This window comes from Pararge aegeria, chromosome 8 (assembly GCF_905163445.1).
Source record: "Pararge aegeria chromosome 8, ilParAegt1.1, whole genome shotgun sequence".
Lineage (NCBI taxonomy): Eukaryota > Metazoa > Arthropoda > Insecta > Lepidoptera > Nymphalidae > Pararge > Pararge aegeria.
In genome coordinates, this window is record NC_053187.1 from 5,887,578 (window position 1) to 5,900,234 (window position 12,657).

At 34.7% G+C, this 12,657-nt stretch overlaps 2 protein-coding genes across 2 annotated transcripts in view; one reads left to right on the top strand and one right to left on the bottom strand.

Moving 5' to 3' along the window:
- The window catches only part of LOC120625579 (innexin inx3), a 29,594-nt gene extending 20,094 nt beyond the window's left edge, over positions 1-9,500 (bottom strand). Inside the window, exon 1 of the mRNA XM_039892638.1 lies at positions 9,220-9,500. The gene's annotated coding sequence lies outside the window, so the exon portion shown is untranslated. The remainder of the gene's footprint in view (positions 1-9,219) is intronic.
- LOC120625580 (dedicator of cytokinesis protein 3) overlaps positions 1-12,657 on the top strand; it is an 84,965-nt gene that overhangs the window by 28,557 nt on the left and 43,751 nt on the right. The gene's annotated exons all lie outside the window — the stretch shown is intronic.

The window sequence follows — 12,657 nt, forward strand, 5'->3', positions numbered from 1 at the left end:
AATGCGTATCAAACCGTTAAATTCCTATCTATAATGCACGTTTCATCAAGTACTGTCTTTGTAAATCATTGACCTCTCATATAATAAAATCTCAGCCACTTCTCGCCTACGCCCAATATTCGAGTTCGTTTGTTTTTATGACTTCTTATTTTTTCACTCTCAGCATTCGTTTAATGATACCTATTACTGGCAGTCAGTATCTACGATTTGAATACAGGTTTGAATGAACACTACGTACATACATCGGTAGTAACAATCATAAGTGGCAATTCATCACAAATGGATCCAACCTTGACGACTTCTTGATCTCGTTCCTACGCGGTGTCGTGTGTCTAAGATATATTAGTTAAGGCGTTGTCGAGGGAACGAATATTAATATTGGTGTCGTCTTCAATTGCATCCATTAACTCAGCACCCATTATGCTCAATAACTAGGAAACTACGTAAGCTGATATTGCTCGTCACAAATTTAATTTAGAAAAAAAAAATATAGTATATATAATCATTTGGCTTGCGTAAACTGGTACTCATAATAGCTCGTAATGTCATGAAAATATTTTATTTCTGTACATTTCGCTATTTCAGTCTAATAATCGTGTTAGGATTTGTCTCGGTTGCGGTAAAGGCAAATGGTGCGCCGGCGCAGGGCCTGCGGGTCGTCGACCGGCCGCGGTTCGCCTCCTGCGTTTCCAACTTACTCCCCCCTCTCTTTGCCATACCTCCCTCGGTCCAGACTGATGCATCGCGTGGCAACGCGAATTTTACGCGGAAACCAGTTTACCAGTCCGGGTAGCGACAATATTCCCCGTTTCGAACGCCATTGTCGCGTAGTGATTTACCTGTAGTTTTTTTTTTTCGTAAGATTATCCACGGTCACGATTATTCAGTTGCCTTATTTGCATGGATACAATTTACAGGTTTAATAAAAACGACAACCAAGTTTACTAACGCGAATTATTTAGGTACCTATTGCAAGAAAAGTGACTAAAGGAATTTCAGAAATTGTGTATGAGTTTCAATAATATACGAGTACAAGCACGACGAGCCTATAGGCTGTAAGTATCAGCTAGTACAAGCAGTTTAAGTCTTGTTTGTATTGAATGATAAAGTAGTACCTACATATTGGAGGGGACGCGTAATACATATTCCACGATTTCCGAAAACCTGCGCGGGCGCACGATTCTAGTTCCAAAGCAGACATCTTACAACTATCTCCGTTTCAATCTTTTAAGTTTCATTTCTTAAACTATACATACTTAAGACTCATTTCTAGTCCTTAAAAGATTTTAGACTAAAAATAAAAATGTTTTGTCATACACTACGTATTTAACTTTCATTGATATAGATAGTAGCCATCTTACTCATCGTCAAGTCATCTGGTAATTAACTGGTTCTCTTCAACTGATCGTTCACATATCAGTATTACGTTTCGGATGCCGATAAAGTAGCTTAATGATACCATATACCGTCTGTTATTTAGGCGTGCGTTCACAGCTGCCCTGGCACGCGTTTGCTCTCTAATACTAATTGCGGGAGACGAGACGTCCGCACGAACAACGCCTCATAATACACAACTCGCTCGTGGGAAAGAATCTCCGTATACCCATTTATGTCCGTAATTGGTTTCCGTGTGTGAAAGACCATTGAACGCTTCGGAAGGCTTGACAATCGTGATTATAAATTGTAACTTAAAGACGCTATTCCGAATGTCGAGTTGTGGGCACGGAAAATCCCTATTGCGAATTTTGTTCAAACATTTTCGAGGTGCCAGTGCCCGTGACGTACTATGGAAGAAACAAATGTGCATCCGAACTTATCTGTATAAATAAATAGATGTTAATAATTTGTTTAAACACGCTTTTGATGTATAGCTTTAATTGTGCATACGTGATGATCTAAATTAGTTTCCCACATTTTGTCTCGTTGACTACTTGTCATGTTTTTTCGGTTATAGATAGATTACTAGTCACAGATCAGCTTAATGAATTTTTTGCATTTTTATTTACATAACATTGACCCCCATGTTTTGATTTGTAAATGGACTCCATGATCCGTCACAGGGGTCAATATAGACCACTTTGACTTGTATCGATTTATTTAAAACTATGAAGAGTTTTAAGATACGTTGACTTAAGAGACGAATCTACAAAATTTAATTTGCAAATCTAAAATTCATACATAATTATATAACCAGAAAATTTATCATCAGTCGATGTTTTTTTTTTAAATAATTGTGACTACAATTATTCATTACACGAAGTTAATGTCTAATATAATGTAATAAAAAGGAAACATTGAAATCGCGTGTAAAGATAAACTTAATAACTAAATAAATAGTCAAAGTAATGGGCGTTAATTACGTCACGTCAAAATGTCACGATATTTTGGAGTTTGGGTTTATGAAAGTGAGACAAACTAGGTCTTTGCTTTTATAAGTTTTTCATTTGAGTATTGCCAAAGAGAAATGTTGTCATTTGGTTAAAAGATGTAGTATTGTAGGTGAATGGCGGATTGTGTGCAATCAACGTGATCTCAGTAAAGGCAGCGGACGATGACGTCTCGTGATGTCCGACACAATTAGCTCCATTGACTGTTGCATCGGTTCACATTGGTCGCCTTTGTAGAAACGTTAGCGAAACCCGTGATACCAACGAAAGTTTTACACTTATATGATTCTTAGAACTGTAACATCATCCAAAATAACATACAATTTAAAAAAACTTGACTATTCTCGCGAATCTTCGGAAATGCTAAACTTATTACCCCCTCGAAAGTGGAGTCGAAGGCCTCCCACTGGGCTATCACTGATTTCCTTTTATCGAAGATGCGATACGAGTTACTTAATTACCTTTAACGCTGCTAGTAAGTTATTGTAATTTTACAAAAATTCAAGTAAAGGGATGTAATTTACGCTTTCTAGATTGTACTTATACCAACTAGCAGAATGATTTAAACAGATATGTATATTATGTGACGAAAACCATGAACTACGCATATCTAAGTAATCATAAGAGTAATCATAATATCTCATAAGTAATGGTACTTAGAGATTTAGGTTATAATCAGTTTATTGATGCAATTAAACGATTCATTACGGTCAATTTATTACGGGCTTAGGTATAGAAAAGTGTTGCATGATAAGCTGATCCGTAGACCCTGCTCAGGGATTATTATAAAGTAATATAAAACCTTTTTGATAAAAATATATAAAACTTCATGTTTTATAAAAGATATATTATTCATTCATCAAATTATAGAAAAGTCGCTGTTGCACATGATGTAGTCAGCGTTTGTTTTCCGTTTTTTTGTTTTAACTCTAGAGTTAGTTTTCACTTGAGACTTATTTTGGGTAAGTATCATAGGTCATCCGTCGTTCATTATGAAATTATGACATTTAAATCCTCTGAAAGTGTTTAAAACCGATGTTGGTCCGACATAAAAAGTACCTACCCTATGTCCTATTCCAGGAAGGGGTAGACACTCTTTATGGGCAATATGGAAAATTCCGAAGCATGCAGTTTCCTAATAACGTTTTTCTTCCCCGTTTAAGCAAAAGACATTCAATTTCTTAAAACTTACTTGGCTTAAATTCCGAAAAATTTGAGGTTCGGATGCCGGGGTTCGAACTCGAACATCCCGAAAAAAGACCGACATCCTAACTACTAGTTTAATACCGCTTAACGCTATATAGTAGTAGTGTTCAGCAATAGGATACGGTATGGATATTATTTCACTATAAGTTAGCCCTTGACTGCAATCTTACCTGGTAGTAAGTGCTTATGCAGTCTATGATGTTATGGGCTAACCTGTTTCGGAGTATGGTAGTCATACCCCTAATCAGTTTCTACGCGACATCGCACGTCTTTGTCGGTACGGTGGTAAATTGTTATCAGTTTGAAGCCCCAGAAACGTGTGGCCGGCTAAAGCTAAGCATCCTTAGTCTATTAATGCTGGCCACAAACCACCTCTCTCATAGGAGAGATCTCCCTCTGCTTACGCGTTTTTTCGGGCTTTATCTTAACGCGGTCTCATAGGTATCCTATGATACTGTTTTACTATTTATATTTTATACGCCGTTATGTACATAATTCCGTCCAGTTACGAAAAATTATATTAAAGTTTATAATGTGAAATCATATTAAAAAAAAATCATTTGGGTATTCGGTGAACCGTGCTAATATTTATGTACTTCAAGTGTTTGATAAAAATCATCAATATGTAAACGATTCATAATTTTCATCGAATGGGTGCGAAAAGATAAACCACGATAGCCACCGACCAGTCATCGCATCCGTCGTCCTTCGTCATGACACGGGTTTTCGAGATATCTCGTATAAATATACGGAAATGGGCTTCGAAACCTAGATTGCGGTTGCATTATAAGGTCTTGGGTTACACGAAGCATGTTAAGAGGCGATGAGTTATCATGCGCGATATATTTCCATCGTATAGAATATCAGGCTGCGGCCGTAACTATCCTTTGCTTTTTAACCGGTTATATGTATAAGAAAGATGGGGTAATACTTCATATCTTTGTCAAAATATTAACCGATTTATTTTTCAAGTGGTATACAAAAGCGGCGGGTCTGACCGACTAGGCTGTTGGCTTTGCGACGCATATGGTGTCCCGCAACGTATATTTTTTTTAAATTTTTAAAAGACGTTTTGTCTAGTTGGTAATCAAAAACAAACAAATTGTGTATTTGTTATACATGTCCATGAGATGAATATTATCTATTTAATACATATATTATATTTTATATATGCTATAACAAATGGCAAAGGTCTTATTTACGTATGAGTCGATCAAACTAATGTAGTCGCGTATTGAAAAACTTGAACCCACGACAAACTACTTGGGCGTGTAGGTACAAAATAGTGAGTAAGCAATGTATCAGTTTTGGAAGTAACTATGAATTTATACCGTGACTCATTTTGTCAACAAAGAACGTAAAATTTTCAATTAAATGTGAAATATTTTATATTAGTTCTTACATCTCTTATACATTTTTGGTACTTGTTTATACATTGAACGCGTGTGTGAGTCGCGTGGTGGGCCTAAGCTTTAGGGCTCTAGATCTAAGTGTAGACTGAGAGAGACAGAGAGAAGTTAAAAATAGGTAAAGTCATCGTACTTAGGTAGAAATGCCCTTAACATCGAATTATCATTATCAAGTATCAACCCATTGTGTTTCTTCTTCTCAGAATGAGAAGAATTTTATACTTTTGTGTACCACTCTGGCCAAGTGCGGTAACATCGTGATGTTTCCCTTCACCATTGAAGCAAGTGATAACTATTGAATTACTTAAGTTTAGCGTTAAGCGGGCTGAAATTCGAAAAATAGAGGTTCCTGGCGGGGATCGACTTCTGTCGCGCAGAAATGGAAGCCGAACCGCAATCTAACATCGAATATGTCAAGAATTAGTTCTTACTAGTCGAAATAAATTATAGTTTACATGTGCACTAACGTTACATCTACTTTATTAATGTAATTAGACAAAATTATTTCACTCTAAAGCTAAGCTGATTAACAGTAAAAGTATGGCTCTGGATGACGTAGTGGATTAAGCTAATGAGTAAACATAACAGTAGAACCATCTTAATGAACGTAGGACCGACTACTGGCCATGGCTCCGTATCACACGTGCAACGTACCTACTTATGTTTCAAAAAACAATCGTGTCAGAACCGTCCATATTTAGGAATAACGTAAAACGTGTATTTATAATTTTAATAGTGTCAAACGTATCGTTGCATTATTTCTTAGAAGCATCAGCAGCCTTTCGATTTTACGTAACTGTTGTTAGGAATCGATCGAGTTTGCTGATCAGTGATCAGCTATAAATTTCAAATCGATAATAACAGGTTTTGTAACAGATTACCGGTGAAAAGGTTACTTAACCAGTCTCATTGTAAAACAAATAAGTGAAATTTAATTTAAGTAAAATAAAATTTGTAATTAAAGTTGATTTTTAATTTATTAATATTAAATTAAAAGATTTCACTAAAACAACATGGTCATTACCTTTAATAATAAAGTTACATTATAACTCTCTCGTCACTGGACCCTGAATTTGATTTCTGTAAGCCAATTTCATAAAACTCGACTAAAATTAATATGTATTATGTCAAATTTGAAATTATAATTATACTAGCTTTTACCGCGGCTTTGCTCGCTTTAGCATAGATTTTGTCAATCAGTTCGGATTGCTGTTTTCTAAGAGAGTTTTTTTATATCTTTCGGGAACTACAACTTTTGCTGGGTGAAACCTTACGCTTATCCTTTTCTGTACCCTTGACGACATTAAGCAAACTTTTATGATGATGATCGGTTTGGTGTTAGTCGTTGACTTTCTGAATTAAGCTTTGCTGAGCATGTGCGTTTACTCGAGGCTGGACTCGAAAATAACATTGTAAATACTGTTTAACGCAGTTAAGATTTCAATATTTTAAAAAATTTTGTGAGTACTAAGGTCATAATTTGTTAATACTATAACTGCGATTTTTACATATTGATTATAGAGGTTGATCTTTAGACACTAGAAATTTATTCAGTTTGTTACATGTACATAAAGAAAATACTATTGTATATACTATTTAAGATGGCATTTGTTGTCTTTTTGTATTTTCTATCTGCCAGATTTTTAACTGTGTACATTTTCTACCGATATTTAAAAAGAGTTAGATAGGTCCGGTAAATTTATTATTATTTTACTCTCGAGATTTTACTCAAAAGACTTTTAAGTAAAATCGCGATTGAAAATATAATCAGATTTCGATAGTATTTTTTAAATATATTTATTAGAGACGATCGCGATGTAGCTTAACATAAAGGCCTTTATAGGTTTTTCTTTCATACCAATTGCTTATCGGCACATAAAAGACCTTTTTCTTTCAATAATTTATGAGGATCGTTATGCTCAAATAGATCTTGATGTAGTGTATGGGTTATCGTGTTGTCGGGATCGTTATGCAGGTGGCGCGCACGGCCCGTGACAAGAATCCCTTGTTTGTGACCTGTTTAAGATATGCTCATTGCCCGTGCGATGAACTACATTCTAAATGTATAAAGTATTCATATTAGTTCAGATAAGTATTTTTCATACCTACTTATTCAACGTTTCACGCTTTCAAACGTTTACATATAACATCAATCATACTAAACTAGGTACATACTTTAAGTTTATAATGCTCAATTAAGAATTTTGTCAGATTTTACTCGAATCAGAAATATCTTTATTTAAATATTTAAATTTTGATATGCTCTTTTGAGTCGTTTATAAATATTTTTCCATAGTTGCGATCTGTTGTGGTGTCTGTGTGTGATAATACTTGTATTTGTAAACTTGAATATAAAAGATAGTAACGTTTAGAATCATGTCAAATTAGGTCATTTTCCATATCAACAAAATAAACTTTATATGCTTTTAATAATTGCGTTCCAAATCATGCCATATCAGGTCGTGGTCCATATCAACAAAACAAACAAATAGATAAGTAGGTAATCACTACTCTACGCAAACCCAATCTTTGAATCGCAGTATTGCTAGACTAACCTAATAGTTACTGTAACCGAGACACCCTTACAAGTAACAGTGGCACCCTGCCACTAAACTAAAACTGCACAAGACTGGTGTATGAATTCGTGTCCAGCTATGAACGTCCCTCCGTGAGATGATGACGAATTTAAATCGAAATAGTATCTAGATATCGTACGAGCTCCGGAATTCACTGTATCACTATTTTAATCTCTAGCAATACTTACCTAAGCCTACCTGATAACAAATAAGCTAACCTTAAATACGAAACTAAGCTCCTTTAATAATATAAAGAAAGTCATAAAAGTCACTCACTATTAGTATGGGAAAGGTTCTGAAACATCCACATTGTTTTCCAGTCGCGTCTTATTGTAATTTGTTATTTAAATAAGTTTCGGGAATTCGTAGTTTTTACTCTGAGGGCATTTGAATAGATAACGTTCAAAAACAATGAACACGTAGCAAGGTCTTTATGGATAAACTACGGTGAACTTGATCGTGGGAAAAGTATCTAAGCACATGGCACATTCTTAAACGTTATTCGTGGTCCTCTAGTGACTGGATGAAGACTATAATACTTTTGAGAATATCAAAGTTCTGAGATTGTGAAATCTAACTCAACCTCACACCCCCTATTAAACTGTTTGTCACTCAAGGACACCCAGTTTTTTATAACATCTTTAGAAGATAAAATAGTGATACAGATCGTAATTGTTTATTTTCTATATAAGTTGCGTTCACAGCCCTGTGCATTGACATTGAAAAATCAGTAGAAAAACGATTAACAAGGCAACGGCTTATATTTTTGTTGTTTTAGTTACGCGCTTTATGTTTTTTCTTCATTCCAAAGTATTATTTTAACTTCAAGTAGTTAATATATCCGGGTTAGTTATTCGGTACTAACGTAAACCAAGTATCTTTATCCTCCCTTGGGCTTTGTCTATGGAAGTAATTAAATTTATGAATCGCACCCAAGTAGCGTCTTAATTTTACGGCGCAATTTGATTTCAAACATAAATAATTATTGTTATGTAGAAGAAAAGCGTAAAAATTAAGATCAAGCATAAGTTGTTGCAAATGTTTAACAAAAAATACGATAAAGACAGACAAGGTATTAAGGAGAATCATTTAATAATAGGTAATTACGATAGATGACGAAATTAGGAAGAGTAATTTCACATGAATAACCTACCACCATTTATAAATGATTAGAAATAAGTAATGCACTATTTCTAATGACGATCATTAGGTCACTTGTTAATTTTGATAGCGTAAATATTGAGATTCACTGCCTTATATCCTAGACGTTTAAAGATTCTGGAAGATTTTTCAAACTGTATTATTTACGTTGTCTATTCTATTCACAAAGTTCTCGGTAAAGGTGCGCAGCGTCCCATCCCCATTCTTCAGGTAAATGAGTGCAGCCGCTACCTGTGGGAGACTTAACACCTCGTAACTTGTTTGATTCATAACCAGTATACTATACGTCATCTTCATCTGTCATGTTCTAACCAGCCGCCCCTCACAAGAAAGCGGGGCAAATAAAAAAGCCTCGATGACTGTGCACGAAGCTTTTGTTCCTGCACATGCTCATATGTATGCCGTCAAACTGCATTCCACCGTCGTCGATAGCGGCTAAGCGTGTCTCAATACATTCTGAGCTTTTGTAACATAGCTTACCTTTTTAAAAAGTAACTGTTATTTTACCCGCTGAGATTTCGTAAAACGCACACCTCCTCTCGTATCACAACACAACAAACACAGCGGCACGTACGATTACACGTTGTCTCGTCAGCTTTACGTCATATTATTCGGGATACGATAAGTTAAGTGAAGCTAAATTATTGGAGTAAAACGAGTGGCAAAAGCGGCCGCCACGCTGCACACCAGCTGCTCATGGGTCGGGAACGCGAACTGGAAAGCGCACTTCGTCGACTCGAGCGTCGACTCGCGCCTGTATCACTACTGAACGGCAGCGTGTGCGCACCGAATGCCGTCCCTTTCGCACCTACGGCTGAAACGGTATCCGCGTCAGCCGTCTCCCTTCCCCCAAACCTGAGTAAATGCACAGTAGTCGGTCTCGAGAATCCACCGGGGAACGAGTTCTGTCCATCTCGACTTCTTGCGTTTTCACCGTGTCGGATGCTTCAAAGTTTTGTACGCCAATTTAAAGCGGTTATGAATATGATTACTGATTGCAACGGGTGAAAATTGCTCGCGGCTTTTAATTAATACATTGGTCTCTCCTATTATTATGTCAGAGTGAAATATTAATTCTATTTTTCTTCTTAATTTGTTCGCACCTACTTCAGCTTTTAAAAATATTGCCTTCTTTTGAGATGTTTATACGGTTAGACTTTAAATTTTTTCACCCTGTACTTCTTTAGTAACAACTAACCATATTATTTTACGCCTACTGTTCTGGACGATAACTTCAATCTGTAAAGTTTAGTGCTATAATTATCATTCATTTGCTGTCTAACTTCTTCTTCTTCTTTTTAATTAATTTCAAGTCCTAACAAATAAAACGCTTACTCTCAACTACTCAGTATTGAGTAATTAATCATGTGATCATTATTTTCCGCCTATAAAAGGCGGCTATTTATTGACTCTTAGGATAACCTTTCAATCTCTACCTTGTTTAATAAATTCATTCCTACTTATAATTCTACTTCATGTTTTTACTTGTAACGTAAAAAGAGGGGTGTTATAAGTTTGATCGCTCTAGTTGTCTTTGTCATCGAAACGCTAAAATAGATTTAACGAATTCAATGGTGATTTTTGTTTTAGTACTTTAATCGTGTTGTTTTTTTTTAATTATGTTATCATCTACTTAAAAACTACTGGGTTTGTTTTAATGTTTTTTTTTTGTGTGTTAAACAAGTAACAGAGCGATTTAGTAATAGGCCACCAGGCTGCAAAAGATCGTCTTGATTTTTGATTTTTTGATGCTATTTCTATTTTGCTTCTGTATATTATTGATTTTTATTTTATTTGTGATAAGTATTTTCTTTTACACTACCGTCATAACTCATTGAACTGTCAAAACAAGTTAGTATTTAAACAAATGTTTCATTTCTAAGAAAACCTGTTCTATGATCAGGTCACAAATTACAAGATATATAAAATGTAAAATACCTACGATTAAATGTTACACTGTAAATACAATAACCTGCAATTAGATTAACGTACTAACAGCCTTTTACGTCGTCGGTAGGTAGGTATATAATTCTAATTGCAAGTTAAAATAATTATTGTGATTAATACTTTTTATCATCAAAACAATTCACGATTTATTACCACATACGTCTTAGCTCTTCAGAATCCTTATCATAAATGCAGAAGGTATTAAATAAACTTAATGAATACAAGTGTGCATTCTCGCTCTCTTACGATGCGAACATGCGATCACAATTAACAATAATCATCTCTCCAAAGAGGTCTTGTCTGGATCTGAGGTCAGCTGTTGCACTGTCATTGGATAGGCATTTTGACCGCTCTACCTGTGCTCTAAATGTTTCTTTTGAACAAAAAAAAGGAAATCGTACGGCTCATTTTATTTAAGGTTCCGTCCCGCATAACTTGTTTCATATTATCTTTAGGTGTTTATTACATAGGGCACCTAAAGATAGAACTAGTTCTTTTTTTACTTAAGAGTTTGTTTCGCCCTAGTGAATTTAGTAATATTTTATGGACTGATTTAGAACGTGGTATCTATATGTGGGTAAAGTTTCACTAAAATCTTAGCTGTGTATGTATGACTTAATGAGTTTTTATTACCCTTTTACTCCGATTTATTGGAAATACGGTAAAAAAGGTAAAAATATATATTATTAATTTATATATATATCTGAAAGCGAACATAATTCTTAGCCAATAAGGTACCGAGTAAATACAGAATTAGTGGATAGCTATATTTAAGACTGAAACCCGGAGTAAAATAATCCAATGCGGGAAAACAAGAATTAGGAGAACTTGCAAATATCGGTAAGGATTAATAAAAAACCGTTTACTAGTTTGTAGCATTGATTTTTTTTAAACTGACGTTCATTATATCTTTGATAATTGAAAAATCTTACTAGCAGTGCTCTAGGTACTCTGTAGTCAAAGTTAATAAATAATAAGTTATTCTGTGCAATTGAAAGACTAAAATAATATAGGCACTTTCATCTGCCAATTTAATCATAATTTACCTGTTATCTATACAACTTCGGATACTTCGGTGAAATATGAGATCATAATTAAAGACATACCGACACTAGTGCGACTTTGAAGCTGATCTTAGACAAATACCTATTAACTAATGGCCGTAATCATCCGAAGTTCAATGTGCTTAAACGCTACCAAAACTTGATTTACCAGTTCCCACTGTCGTGCAATCTAGACGTCTGACTAGCCTTATCTCAGATTTGAAACACGATGTTATGTAAGAACAAACTTTTCACCTAAAGCTGCCTTAGCGATGCTGGAAGTTTAAAATTATAAGGTCCCGAGCGTTTTAATTTAAATTCGTCTCTTAAGTTTAACAAATTGTATTTGTATGTAAGTTATTGTTATTTTGATTTTTTAATTTTGATTGTTAGTCTAAGAAAAAAATTATAGAAAACTATTACGATTGGATAAAATTTTAAATACTCATCCTAAATTATTATTTCTTTAGCATCAATCTGAAATAATATCGAATTATGCTGCAAAAATGATGAGAGTAAATTTTTGCGATGCGCGCGCGCGCACAACGTCTCAAAAATCGACGTTAGCTGTAAGGATTGACAGTTTACTTTCAATTGTCAAAGTCTACGAGTCCATTCCGGTGATTTAATTGATTCAATTGTACAAAATTGTAATGTTGACTGAAACTTATTTGTCCGATAATGATTATATTCCAAATTTAATTACGTTTACTATTTTTAAAAATTTTTGAAAAGATTTCTATCTTGTTACGCAAAAGAAGTATAAGTTCTAACGCGTGTGCATAAGTATACACTCGGTTTTTTTTTTTAATTTATGTACATATGGATGTATTTATGTACGCCCGAAGTTAATAATCCATTTGATCTTAAAGATACAAATAGCAGGCTGAATTAAGTTTTGCTACCCTTATTTACAGGGAATGGAAAG